Source organism: Pan paniscus, chromosome 8 (assembly GCF_029289425.2).
Source record: "Pan paniscus chromosome 8, NHGRI_mPanPan1-v2.0_pri, whole genome shotgun sequence".
Lineage (NCBI taxonomy): Eukaryota > Metazoa > Chordata > Mammalia > Primates > Hominidae > Pan > Pan paniscus.
In genome coordinates this window covers 11,337,041-11,353,216 of record NC_073257.2, presented here as the reverse complement: position 1 = coordinate 11,353,216, position 16,176 = coordinate 11,337,041, and positions in this window count along the sequence as shown.

Genomic DNA, 16,176 nt, shown 5'->3' with positions numbered 1-16,176 from the left:
ATATTTCCATGTTTATACAGATAGTGGTGTAGGTATTTCCATGTTTATAGGGATAGCGGTGTAGATATATCCATATTTATGCAGATAGCGGTGTAGATATTTCCCAGTTTATACAGATAGCGTTGTAGATATTTCCATGTGTATAGAGATGCAGGTGTAGATATTTCCATGTTTATATAGATGAATGTGTAGATATTTCCATGTTTTTACAGATGGCGGTGTATACATTTCCATGTTTATACAGATAGCGGTGTGGCTATTTCCATGTTTATACAGATAGCGATGTAGATATTTCCATGTTTATAGAGATGGCTCTGTAGATATTTCCATGTTTATACAGATGACTGTGTAGGTATTTCCATGTTTATACAGATGGCAGTGTAGATATTTCCATGTTTATACAGATAGCTGTGTAGGTATTTCTATGTTTATAGAGATAGCATTGTAGATATTTCCATATTCATATAGATAGCCATGTAGATATTTGGATGTTTTTTCAGATTGCGGTTTAAATATTTCCATGTTTATACAGATAGCGGTGTGGGTATTTCCATGGTTATACCGAAAGCGAAGTGGCTATTTCCATGTTTATACAGATAGCAGTGTAGATATTTCCATGTTTATAAACATGGTGGTGTAGATATTTGCATGTTTATAGAGATATTCATGTAGATATTTCCATATTTATACAGATAGCGTTGTAGACATTTCCTTGTTTATAGAGATAGCATTGTAGATATATCCATATTTATACAGATAGCGGTGTAATTATTTGCAAGGTGATTCAGATAGCGGTGTAAATATTTCCAAGTTTATACAGATAGCGGTGTAGATATTTCCATGTTTATACAGATAGCAGTGAAGATATTTCCATGTTTATACAGATAGTGGTGTAGGGATTTCCATGTTTATAGAGTTAGCCGTGTAGATATTTCCATGTTTACACAGATGGCTGTGTAAATATTTCCATGTGTATACAGATGGCAGTGTAGATATTTCCATGTTTATGCAGATGGAGGTGTAGATATTTCCATGTTTATACAGATGACTGTGTGGATATTTCCATGTTTTTACAGATGGCGGTTTAGAAATTTCCATGTTTATACAGATAGCGGTGTGGCTATTTCCAAGATTATGCATATAGCTATGTAGAGATTTCCATGTTTACAGAGATGGCTGTGTAGTTATTTCCAAGTTTGTACAGAAGGCATTGAAAATATTACCATGTTTATACAGATCATGTTGTAGATATTTCTATGTTTATACAGATAGTGGTGTAGATATTTTCATGTTTATACAGATCGTGCTGTAGATATTTCCATCTTTCTACAGATGGCAGTGTAGATATTTACATGTTTATACAGATGGCGGTGAAGATATTTCCATGTTTATATAGATGGCGGTGTAGATACTTCCTTCTTTAAGTAGACGGCGGTGTAGTTATTTCCATGTTTATAGAGATGGCGGTGTATATATTTCCAAGTTTATAGAGATAGCAGTTTAGATATTTCCATGTTTATACAGATAGCGGTGTAGATACTTCCATGTTTATACAGATAGCGGTGTTGGTATTTCCATGTTTATACAGATAGCGGTGTATGTATTTCCATGTTTATACAGCTCGTGGTGTAGATATTTCCATGTATATACAGATGGCTGTGTAGGTATTTCCATGTGTATAGAGACCCCTGTGTAGATATTTCCATATTGATACTGATGACTTTGTAGATATTTCCATGTTTTTACAGATGGCGGTGTAGATATTTTCATGTTTATACAGACGGCTGTGTAGATACTTCCAAGTGTATACAGATGGCGGTGTAGGCATTTCCATGTTTATGAAGATGGCGGTGTAGAAATTTTCATGTTTACATAGTTGGTGGTGTAGATATTTCCATGTTTATACAGATAGCGGTGTTGATATTTCCATGATTATAGGGATAGCAGTGTAGCTATTTCCATGTTTATAGGGATATCGGTGTAGATATTTCCATGTTTATACAGATAGCGGTGTAGATATTTTCATGTCTACACAGATGGCGATTTAGATATTTCCATGTTTATGGAGATGGCGCTGAAGTTATTTTCATGTTTATACAGATGGCGTTGTAGATATATCCATGTTTATAGAGATAGCGGTGTAGATATTTCCATGTTAATAGAGATATCGGTGTAGGTATTTCGATGTTCATAAAGATAGTTGTGTAGATATTTCCATGTTTATACTGATGGCTGTGTAGGTATTTCCATGTGCATAGAGATGGCAGTGTACATATTTCCGTGTTTATACACATGACTTTGTAGATATTTCAATGTTTTTATAGATGGCGGTGTAGATATTTCCATGTTTATACAGATGACTCTGTAGATATCTCCATGTGTATACAGATGGCAGTGTAGGTATTTCCGTGTTTATACAGATGGCGGTGTAGATATTTCCATGTTTATGTAGATGGCGGTGTAGATATTTAAAAGTTTATAGAGATGGCAGTGTAGATATTTCCTTGTTTATAGATATAGCGGTGTAGATATTTCCATGTTTATACAGATAACGGTGTAGATATTTCCATGCTTATACAGATACCGATGTAGACATTTCCATGTTTATAGAGATAGTGGTGTAGATATTTCCATGTTTATACAGATAGCTGTGTAGATATTTCCGTGTATATACAGATAGCGGAGGAGATGTTTCCATGTTTATACAGATCGTGCAGTAGATATTTCCATGTTTACACAGATGGCAGTGCAGATATTTCCGTGTTTATAGAGATGACTGTTTTGATATTTCCATGTTTATACAGATGGCGAGGTAAATATTTCCATGTTTATACAGATGGCGGTGAAGATATTTCCATGTTTACACGCAAAGCGGTGTAGATATTTCCATGTTTATACAGATCATTTTGTAGATATTTCCATGATGATACAGCTCGCGGTGTAAATATTTCCATCTTTATAGAGCGGGCAGTCTGGATATTTCCATGTTTTTACAGATGGCAGTGTAGATATTTACATGTTTATGCACATGGCGGTGTAGATATTTCCATGTTTATGCAAATGGCTGTGTAGATATTTCCAAGTTTATGCAGATGGCGGTGTAGATATTTCCAAGTTTATAGAGATGGTGGCATAGACATTTCCATGTTTATAGGGATTGCGGTGTAGATATTTCCATGTTTATACAAATCATGGTGTAGGTATTTCCATGTTTATAGAGATAGCGTTGGAGATACTTCCAGGTTTATACAGATAGCGGTGTAGATATTTCCATGTTTATACAGATAGCGATGTAGATATTTCCATGTTTATACAGATAGCGGTGTTGGTGTTTCCATGTTTATACAGCTCGCATTGTAGATATTTACATGTTTATACAGATGTCAGTGTAGATATTTCCATGTTTATACAGATGGCGGTGTAGATCGTTCCATGTTTAAAGAGATGCCAGTGTAGATATATTCATGTTTATAGAGATGGCGGTGTGGATACTTCCATGTTTATAGACATAGTGGTGTAGATATTTCCATGCTTATAGGGATAGCAGTGTAGATATTTCCATGTTTATAGAGATAGTCGTGTAGGTATTTCCATGCTTATAGAGATAGCGGTGTAGATATTTCCATCTTTATACAGATAGCGGTGTAGAGATTTCCATACTTATACAGATAGCGGTGAAGATATTTCCATGATTATACAGTTAGCGGTTTAGAAATTTACATGTTTATACAGATTGTGGTGTAGATATTTCCATGTTTATGCAGATAGCGGTGTAGATATTTTATGTTTATACAGACCACGGTGTAGATATTACCATCTTTTTACACATGGCAGTGTATACATTTCCATGTTTACAGAGATGGCGTGTAGATAGTTCCATGTTTATGGAGATTGCAATGTAGATATTTTCATTTTTACAGAGAGGGCGGTGTAGGTATTTCCATGTTCAAAGAGATGGCGGTGTAGATATTTCCATGTTTATGGAGATGGCAGTGTAGATATTTTCATGTTTACAGAGAGGGCGGTGTAGATATTTCCATGTTTATAGAGATTGTGGTGTAGATATTTCCATGTTTATACAGATGGATGTGTAGATATTTCCATGTGTTTACAGATGGCAGTGTAGATATTTCCATGTTTACAGAGATAGCGGTGTAGATATTTCCATGTTTACTCTGATGGCTGTGTATATATTTCCATGTTTATACAGATGGCTGTGTAGATATTTCCATGTTTATACAGATGGCAGTGTAGATATTTCCATGTTTATATAGATGACTATGTATATATTTCCATGTTTACACAGATGGCGGGGTATGTGTTTCCATGTTTATATAGATGGCGGTGTAGATATTTCCAAGTTTATACAGACAGCGGGGTTGATATTTCCATGTTTATACAGAGCATTCTGTAGATATTTCCAGGTTCATACAGCTCGCGGTGTTGATATTTCCATCTTTATACAGATGGCCATTTAGATATTTCCATGTTTAAACAGATGGCGGTGTAGATATTTACATGTTTATACTGATGGCGGTGTAGATATTTCCATGTTTATACAGATGGCGGTGTAGGTATTTCCATGTTTATGCAAAAGGCGGTGTAGATATTTCTAAGTTTATGCAGATGGCGGTGTAGATATTTCCAAGTTGATAGAAATGGCGGTGTAGACATTTCCATGTTTATAGGGATTGCAGTGTAGATATTTCCACGTTTATTGAGCTAGCTGTGAAGGTTTTTCCATGTTTATAGGGATAGCGGTGTAGATATTTCCATGTTTATAAAGAAAGCGGTGTAGATATTTCCATGTTTATACAGAAGGCGGTGCAGATATTTCCATGTTTATGCAGCTCGCGGTGGAGATACTTACATCTTTATGCAGATGGCAGTGTAGATATTTCCATGTTCATACAGATAGCGGTGCAGTTATGTCCATGTTTATAGAGATAGCGGTGTAAATATTTCCATATTTATACAGATAGTGGTGTAGATATTTCCATGTTTATACAGATAGCGGTGTAGATATTTCCATGTTTATACAGATAGCAGTGTACATATTTCCAAGTTTATACAGATAGCGGTGTTGTTATTTCCATGTTTATACAGCTCGCAGTGTGGATAATTACATCTTTATACAGATGTCAGTGTGGATATTTCCATGTTTATACAGATTGCGGTGTAGACAGTTCCATGTTTATTGAGATGCCAGTGTAGATATTTTCATGTTTATAGAGATGGCATTGTACATATTTCCATGTTTATAGGGATTGCGATGTAGACATTTCCATGTTTATAGAGATAGTGGTGGAGATATTTCCATATTTGTACAGATAGCGGTGTAGATATTTCAATGTTTATACAGATAGTGGTGTACATATTTACATGTTTATTCAGATTGCGGTGTAGATATTTTCATGTTTAAGCAGACAGCAGTGTAGATATTTCCATGTTTATACAGATCATTGGGTAGATATTTCCATGTGTATACAGATGGCAGTGTAGATATTTCCATGTTTATACAGATGACTGTGTAGATATTTCCATGTTTCTACAGATGGCAGTGTAGATATTTCCATGTTTATAGAGATAGCGGTGTAGATATTTCCATGGCTATACAGAGAGCGGTGTAGATATTCCCATGTATATGGAGATAGCGGTGTACATATTTCCATATTTATACAGATAGCAGTGTAGATATTTCCATGTTTATACAGATAGCGGTGTAGATATTTGCATGTTTATACAGATCGCGGTGTAGATATTTCCATGTTTATATAGATCACGGTGTAGATATTTCCATGTTTATACAGATAGAGGTGTAGATATTTCCATGTTTATACAGATAGCGGTGTTGATACTTCCATGTTTATAGAGATAGTGGTGTAGATATTTCCATGTTTATTCAGATGGCTGTGTAGATATTTCCATGTTTATACAGAAGGCAGTGTAGATATTTCAATGTTTATACAGATGGCGGTGTAGATATTTCCATGTTTATACACATGGCGGTGTAGATATTTCCATGTTTATACTGATGACTGTGTAGAAATTTCCATGTTTATTCAGATGGCGGAGTAGATATTTCCATGTTTATACAGATGGCGGTGTAGATGTTTCCATGTTTTCTCAGATGGCGGTGAAGATATTTCCATTTTATAGAGATAGCGGTGTAAATATTTCCATTTTTATACAGATAGCGGTTTAGACATTTCCATGTTTATAGAGATGGTGGTGTAGATATTTCCATGTTTATACAGATGGCGGTGAAGGTATTTCCATGTTTATACAGATGACTGTTTAGGTATTTCCATGTTTATACAGGGTAGCAGTGTAGATATTTCCATGTTAATACAGATCGTGATGTAGATATTTCCATCTTTCTACAGATGGCTGTGTAGATATTTCCATGTTTATACAGATGGCGGTGTAGATATTTCCATGTTTATACAGATGGCAGTGTAGATATTTCCATATTTATATAGATGGCGGTGTAGATATTTCCATATTTATATAGATGGCGGTGTAGATATTTCCTTGTTTATGTAGATGGCAGTGTACATATTTCCATGTTTATACAGATGGCATGCGGATATTTCCATGTTTATACAGCTCGCGGCTTAGATACTTACATCTTTATGCTGAAGGCAGTGTATATATTTCCATGTTTGTACAGATAGCTTTTTAGATATTTTCATGTTTATAGGGATAGCGGTGTAAATATTTCCATATTTATACAGATTGTAGTGTAGATATTTCCATGTTTATACAGTTAGCGGAGCAGATATTTCCATGTTTATACAGATCATTGTGTAGATATTTCCATGTTTATACAGATCGCGGTGTAGATATTTCCATCTTTCTACAGATGGTGGTGTAGACATTTCCATGTTCATACAGATTGAGATGTGGATATTTCCATGTTTATACAGATGGCGGTGTAGATATTTCCATGTTTATACAGCTCGCGGCGTAGATGCTTACATCTTTATGCAGATGGCAGTGCAGATATTTCCACGTTTATACAGATGGCGGTGTAGATAGTCCCATGTTTATGGAGATGTCAGTTCAGGTATTTTCATGTATATAGAGAAGGCAGTGTAGATATTTTGGGGTTTATAGAGAGAGCGGTGTAGATATTTCCATGTTTATACAGATGATTGTGTAGTTATTTCCACGTTTATACAGATGGCGGTGTATATATTTCCATGTTTATCCAGATGGCGGTTTACCTAGTTCCATGCTTATGGAGATGTCAGTGCAGGTATTTCCATGTTTATACAGATAGCGGTGTGGCTATTCCTATGTTTATACAGATAGCGGTGTAGATATTTCCATGTTTATACAGATGACTGTGTAGTTATTTCCACGTTTATACAGATGGCGGTGTAGATATTTCCATGTTTATACAGATGACTGTGTAGAAATTTCCATGTTTGTTCAGATGGTGGTGTAGATATTTCCATGCTTATACGGAGGGTGGTGTAGATATTTCCATCTTTCTACAGATGGAAGTTTAGATATTTCCATGTTTACAGGGATAGCGGTAGAGATATTTCCATATTTGCTCTGATTGCAGAGTAGATATTTCCATGTTTACACAGATGGCGGTGTAGATATTTCCATGTTTATGGAGACGGCGGTGTAGATATTTTCATGTTTATAGAGATGGCGGTGTAGATATTTCCATGTTTATAGAGATTGCGGTGTAGATAATTCCATGTATATAGGGATTGCGGATTAGTTATTTCCATGTTTACAGATTGCTGTGTAGGTATTTCCATGTTTATAGAGATAGCGGTGTAGATATTTCCATGTTCACACTGATAGCTGTGTAGATATTTCCATGTTTACACAGATAGCGTTGTAGTTATATCCATGTTTATACAGATAGCGGTGTAAATATTTCCATGTTTATACAGATATCGGAGTAGATGTTTCCATGCTTATACAGACAGCAGTGGAGATATATCCATGTTTAAACAGATAGCGGTGTTGATATTTCCATGTTTACAGAGATGGCTGTGAAATATTTCCATGTTTATACAGATGGCCGTGTAGATATTTGCATGTTTATTCAGATAGTGGTGTAAATATTTCCATGTTTATACAGATGACTATGTCGGTATTTCCATGTTTACACTGATGGCGGTGTAGATATTTCGATGTTGATAGAGATAGCCATGTAGCTATTTTCATGTTTATACAGATAGCGTTGTAGACATTTCCATGTTTATAGTGATAACAGTGTCGACATATCCATATTTATACTGATAGCGTTGTAGATATTTACATGTATATTCAGATAGCGGTGTAGATATTTCCATGTTTATACTGATAGCGGTGTAGATATTTAAATGTTTATGCAGATCGTGGTGTAGATATTTCCATGTTTATACAGATAGCGGTGTAGATATTTCCATGTTTATACAGTTAGCGGTGTACATACTTCCATGTTTACAGAGATAGCTGTGTAGATATTTCCATGTTTATACAGATAGTGATGTAGATAATTCCATATTTATACAGATAGCGCTGTAGATATTTCCATGTATATACAGTTAGCGGTGAAGTTATTTCCATGTTTATAAAGATAGCGGTGTAGATATTTCCAAGTTTATAGAGATATCGCTGGAGATATTTCCATGTTGATAGAGATAGCGATGTAGATATTTCTATGTTTATACAGATAATGATGTAGATATTTCCATGTTTATACAGATGGCGGTGTAGATATTTCCAACTTTATACAGATAGCGGTGTAGGTATTTCCATGTTTATACACATAGTGGTGTAGATATTTCTATGTTTCTACAGATACTGGTGTAGGTATTTCTAAGTTTATACAGATAGCTGTTTGGCTATTTCCATGTTTATACTGATAGCAATGTAGATATTTCCATGTTTATAGAGATGGCTGTTTAGATATTTCCATGTTTATACAGATAGCGGTGTAGGAATTTCCATGTTTATACAGATAGCGGTGTGGCTATTTCCATGTTTATACAGAGAGTGATGTAGATATTTCCATGTTTATAAAGATGACGGTGTATATATTTCAATGTTATAGAGAGAGAGGTGTGGTTAATTCCATGTTTATACAGAGAGCATTGTAGATGTTTCCATGTTTATAGATACAGCGGTGCAGATATTTTCATGTTTATAGAGATAATGGTGTAGGTATTTCCATGTTTATACAGATAGCGGTGTATATATTTCCATGTTTATACAGATCGTGTTGTAGATATTTCCATGTTTATACAGATAGCGGTGTAGATATTTCCTTGTTTGTACAGAGAGCGGTGTTGGTATTTCCAGGTTTATACTGATAGCGGTGTAGATATTTCCATGTTTATAGAGCTCACGGTGTAGATATTTCCATGATTATACAGATGGCGGTGTAGATATTTCCATGTTTATCCAGATGGCGGTGTAGATAATTCCATGATTCTACAGATGGCGGTGTAGATAGTTCCATGTTTATGGAGATGGCAGTGTTGTTATTTTCATTTTTATAGGGATGGCGGTGTAGATATTTCCATGTTTACAGAGATAGCGGTGTAGATATTTCCATATTTACACAGATAGCGGTGTAGATATTTCCATGTTTATACAGATGGTGGTGTAGATATTTCCATGTTTATACAGATGACTGTGTAGATATTTCCATCTTTTTACAGATGGCGGTGTAATTATTTCCATGTTTACAGAGATAGCGGTGTAGATATTTCCATGTTTATAGAGATAGCGTTGTAGATATTTCCATGTTTATTCAGATGCCTGTGTAGTTTTTTCCATGTTTATACAGATGTCTGTGTAGATCTTTCCATGTTTATACAGATGGCAGTGTAGATATTTCCATGTTTATACCGATGACTGTGTGGATATTTCCATATTTATACAGATAGCGGTGAAGATATCTCCTTGTTTCCACAGATAGCGGTGTAGATATTTCCATTTTTATACAGATCGCGATGTAGATATTTCTGTGTTTATACAGATCATTGTGTAGATATTTCCATGTTTATACAGATTGCAGTTTAGATATATCCATCTTTCTACAGATGGCATTGTAGATATTTCCATGTTTATACAGATGGCGGTGTAGATATTTCCACGTTTATATAGATGGCGGTGTTGATATTTCCTTGTTTATGAAGATGGCGGTGTAGATATTTCCATGTGTATAGAGATTGCGGTGTATATATTCCCATGTTTATAGAGATAGCGGTGCAGATATTTCCATGTTTATACAGATAGCGGTGTAGGTGTTTCTATGTTTATAGAGATAGCGGTTGAGATATTTCCATGTTTATACAGGTAGCGGTGTAGATATTTCCATGTTTATACAGATCGCGGTGTAGATATTTCCATCTTTCTACAGATGGCACTGTAGATATTTCCATGTTTATAGAGATAGCGGTGTAGATATTTCCACGTTTATACTGATAGCAGTGTAGATATTTCCATGTTTACAAAGATTGAAGTGTAGATATTTCCAGGTTTATACAGATAGCAGTGTAGATACTTCCATGTTTATATAGATGGCGTTGTGGATATTTCTATGTTTATGCCGATGGCTTTGTAGATATTTCCATGTTTATAGAGATGGTGGTGTAGATATTTCCATGTTTATAGAGATAGCTGTGTAGATATTTCCATGTTTATACAAATCATGGTGTAGACATTTCCATGTTCATACTGATAGCGTTGTAGATAATTCCATGTTGATACATTTAGTGGTGTAGATATTTTCATGTTTATACAGATAGCGGTGTAGATATTTCCATCTTTCTACTGATGGCAGTGTAGATATTTCCATGTTTATACAGATGGCGTTTTAGATATCTCCATGTTCATATATGTGGCGGTGTAGATATTTACTTGTTTATGTAGATGGCGGTGTAGATATTTCCAGGTTTATAGAGATGGCGGTGTATATATTTCCCTGTTTATAGAGACAGCGGTGTAGATATTTCCATGTTTATAGAGATAGCGGTGTGGATATTACCATGTTTATGCATATCGCGGTGTAATCATTTCCACTTTTCTACAGACGGTAGTGTGGATATTTCCATGTTTATACAGATGGTGGTGTGGATATTACCATGTTTATGGAAATGGCAGTGTAGATATTTTCATGTTTATAGAGAGAACGGTGTAGATATTTCCATGTTTATAGAGATAGCGGTATAGATATTTCCATGTTTATATAGATAAAGGTGTAGGTATTTCCTTGTTTATAGAGATAACGGTGTATATATTTCCATGTTTATAGGGATGGCTGTGTAGATATTTCCATGTGTATATAAATGGAAGAGTATATATTTCCATGTTTATACAGATAGCAGTGTAGATACTTTCATGTTTATACAGATGGCTGTGTAGATATTTCCGTGTGTAAACAGATTGCAGTGTAGTTTTTTCCATGTTTATAGAGATGACTGTGTAGATATTTCCATGTTTTTACAGATGGCGGTGTAGTTATTTCCATGTTTATAGAGATAGCGGTGTAGATATTTCCGAGGTTATACAGATATCGGTGTAGATATTTCCATGTTTATAGAGATAGCGTTGTAGATATTTCCATATTTATAAGATATCGGTGTAGATAATTCCATGTTTATACAGATAGTGGTGTAGATATTTACATGTTTATACAGATTGCGGTGTAGATATTTCCATGTTTATACTGATCGTGGTGTAGATATTTCCATGTTTATACAGATAGCGGTGTAGATATTTCCTTGTTTGTACAGATAGCGGTGTAGATATTTCCATGTTTATACAGATAGCGGTGTAGATATTTCCTTGTTTGTACAGATAGCGGTGTTGGTATTTCCAGGTTTATACTGATAGCGGTGTAGATATTTCTATGTTTATAGAGCTCGCGGTGTAGGTATTTCCATGGTTATACAGATGGCGGTGTAGATATTTCCATGTATAACTAGATGGCGGTGTAGATACTTCCATTTGTATACAGATGTCGGTGTAGATAGTTCCATGTTTATGGAGATGGCAGTGTAGATATTTTCATTTTTATAGAGATGGCGGTGTAGATATTTCCATGTTTATAGAGATAGCGGTGTAGATATTTCCATGTTTATAGGGATAGTGGTGTAGGTATTTCCATGTTTCTAGAGATAGCGGTGTAGATATTTCCATGTTAATACAGATGTCTGTGTAAATATTTACATGTGTATGCAGATGGCACTGTAGATATTTCCATGTTTATAGAGATGGTGGTGTAGATATTTTCATGTTTATACAGATGACTGTGTAGATATTTCCATATTTTTACAGATGTCGGTGTAATTATTTCCATGTTTACAGAGATAGCTGTGTAGATATTTCCATGTTTATACAGATAGCGGTGTAGATATTTCCATGTTTATACAGATAGCGGTGTAGATATTTCCATGTTTATACAGATGACTGTGTAGGTATTTCCATGTTTATACAGATGGCGGTGTAGATATTTCCATGTTTATAGATAGAGCCATGTAGCTATTTCCATGTTTATACAGATAGCGGTGTAGTCATTTCCATGTTTATAGTGATAGCACTGTAGATATTTCCATAGTTATACAGACCGTGGTGTAGATATTTCCTTTTTTACACAGATAGCTGTGTATGTATTTCCATGTTTACAGAGATAGCGTTGTAGTTATTTCCATATTTATACATATAGCGGTGTACCTATTTCCATGTTTATACAGATATCAGTGGAGATGTTTCCATGCTTGTACAGATAGCAGTGGAGATATTTCCATGTTTATACAGATAGCGGTGTAGATATTTGCCTGATATAGAGACGGCTTTGTAGATATTTCCATGTTTATACAGATGGCTGTGTAGATATTTCCATGTTTATACAGATGGCCGTGTAGATATTTCCATGTTTATGCAGATAGTGGTGTAAATATTTCCATGTTTATACAGATGACTGTGTCAGTATTTCCATGTTTATACTGATGGCGGTGTAGATATTTCCATGTTTATAGACATAGCCATGTAGCTATGTTCATGTTTGTACAGATAGCGTTGTAGACATTTCCATGTTTATAGTGATAGCAGTGTAGATATTTCCATGTTTATACAGATAGCGGTGTAGATATTTCCATCTTTAAACAGATAGCGTTGTACATATTTCCATGTTCACGGATAGCTGTGTAGATATTTCCATGTTTACACAGATAGTGTTGTAGATAATTCCATGTTTATACAGATAGAGGTGTAGACATTTCCATGTTCATAGAGATAGCAGTGTAGATATTTCCATGTTGATAGAGATAGGAGTGGAGATATTTCCAGGTTTATACAGATAGCGATGTAGATATTTCCATGTTTATACAGATAGTGGTGTAGATATTTCCATGTTTATACAGATAGCGGTGTAGCTATTTCCATGTTTATACAGATAGCAGTGGAGATACTTCCATGTTTATACAGATAGCGGTGTTGGTATTTCCATGTTTATACAGATAGCGGTGTAGATATTTCCATGTTTACACAGATAGCAGTGGAGATACTTCCATGTTTATACAGATAGCGCTGTAAATATTTCCATGTTCATAGAGATAGCAGTGTAAATATTTCCATGTTTACACAGATAACGGTTTAAATGTTTACACATTTACAGAGATAGCGGTGTAGATATTTCCATGTTTATACAGAAATTGGAGTAGTTATTTCCACGTTTACAGAGATAGCAGTGTAGATATTTCCACGTTTATACAGATAGCGGTGTAGATATTCCCACGTTTATAGAGATAGCGGTGTAGATATTTCCAAGTTCATACATATAGCGGTGTACATATTTCCATGTTTACAGAGACACCGGTGTAGATATTTCCACGTTCATAGAGATAGTGGTGTAGATATTTCCATGTTTATAGTGACAGCGGTGTAGATATTTCCACATTTATAGAGATAGCCGTGTAGAGATTTCCAAGTTTATGTAGACAACGGTGTAGATATTTGCATGTTTATAGATACAGCGGTGTAGATATTTCCATGTTTTTAGCGACAGCGGTGTAGATATTTGCATCTTTATACACACAGCAGTGTAGATATTTCCATGTTTATAGAGACAGCGGTGTAGATATTTGCATGTTTATACAGATATTGCCGTAGATATTTCCATGTTTATACAGACAGCGGTGTAGATATTTCTATGTTTATAGAGATAGCGGTGTAGATATTTTCAAGTTTATACAGACAGTGGTGTAGATATTTCCATGTTTATAGAGATAGCGGTGTAGATATATCGACGTTTATACAGATAGCGGTGTAAATATTTCCATGTTTATACAGATAGTGGTGTAAATATTTCCATGTTTATACAGATAGCGGTGTAGATATTTCCATATTTATAGAGATAGCGGTGGGGATATTTCCATGTTTATACAGAAAGTGGTGTAGATATTTCCATGTTCATGTAGATAGAGGTGTAGATATTTCCATGTTTAAACAGATATCGGTGTAGATATTTCCATGTTTATACAGATATCGTTGGAGATATTTCAATGTTTATACAGATAGCTCTGTAGATATTTCCTTGTTTATACAGATAACGGTGAAGGTATTTCCATGTTTACACAGACAGTGGTGTGGCTATTTCCATGTTTATACAGATAGCAGTGTAGATATTTCCATGTTTATAGAGATGGCTGTGTAGAAATTTCCATGTTTATACAGATGTCTGTGTAGATATTTCCATGTTTATACAGATGACTGTGTAGATATTTCCATGTTTATAGAGATAGCCATGAAGATATTTCCATGTTTACACAGATAAGGGTGTAGACATTTCCGTGTTTATAGAGATAGTGGTGGAGATATTTCCATGTTTATACAGATAGCGGTGTAGATATATCCATGTTTATACAGACTGCGGTGTATATATTTCCATGTTTTACAGATAGCGGTACAGATATTTCCATTTTTATACAGATAGCAGTGTGGCTATTTCCATGTTCATACAGATAGCGGTGTAGATATTTCCATATTTATACAGATAGCGGTGTAGATATTTCCATGTTTATTCAGATGTAGCTGTAGATATTTCCCTGTTTATACAGATGGCGGCGTAGATATTTCCATGTTTATACAGATAGCTGTGTACATATTTCCATGTTTATACAGATAGCTGTGTAGATATTTCCATGTTTACACAGAGAGCCGTGTAGCTATTTCCATCTTTGCACAGATTGTGGTGTAGATATTTCCAGGTTTACACAGATAGTCGTGTAGATATTTCCATCTTTGCACAGATTGCAGTGTAGATATTTCCATCTTTTCACAAATAGCGGTGTAGATATTTCCATGTTTATACAGATGGAGGCGTAGATATTTCCATGTTTATAGAGACGGCTGTGTAGATATTTCCATGATTATCCTGATGGCAGTGTAGATATTTCCATGTTTATACAGATAGTGGTGTAGATATTTCCGTGTTTATACAGATGACTGTGAAGGTATTTCCGTGTTTATACAGATGGCGGTGTAGATAATTCCATGTTTATAGAGATAGCCAAGTAGATATTTCCAAGTTTATGCAGATAACGGTGAAGACATTTCCAAGTTTATAGAGATAGTGGTGTAGATATTTCCATATTTATGCAGATAGCGCTGTAGATATTTCCATGTTTATACAGATAGCGGTGTAGATATTTCCATGTTTTTACAGATAGCGGTGTAGATATTTCCATAATTGCACAGATTGCAGTGTAGATATTTCCATCTTTACACGGATGGTGGTGTACAGATTTCCATGTTTACACAGATAGCTGTGTAGATATTTCCATGTTTACACAGATAGTGTTGTAGATAATTCCATGTTTATACAGATAGAGGTGTAGATATTCCCATGTTTATAAAGATAGCAGTGTAGATATTTCCATGTTTATAGAGATAGCGGTGGAGATATTTCCAGGTTTATACAGATAGTGATGTAGATATTTCCATGTTTATACAGATAGCGGTGTAGATATTTCCATGTTTATAGAGACAGCGGTGTAGATATTTCCACATTTATAGAGATAGCCGTGTAGAGATTTCCAAGTTTATGTAGACAACGGTGTAGATATTTGCATGTTTATAGATACAGCGGTGTAGATATTTCCATGTTTTTAGTGACAGCGGTGTAGATATTTGCATGTTTATACACATGGCAGT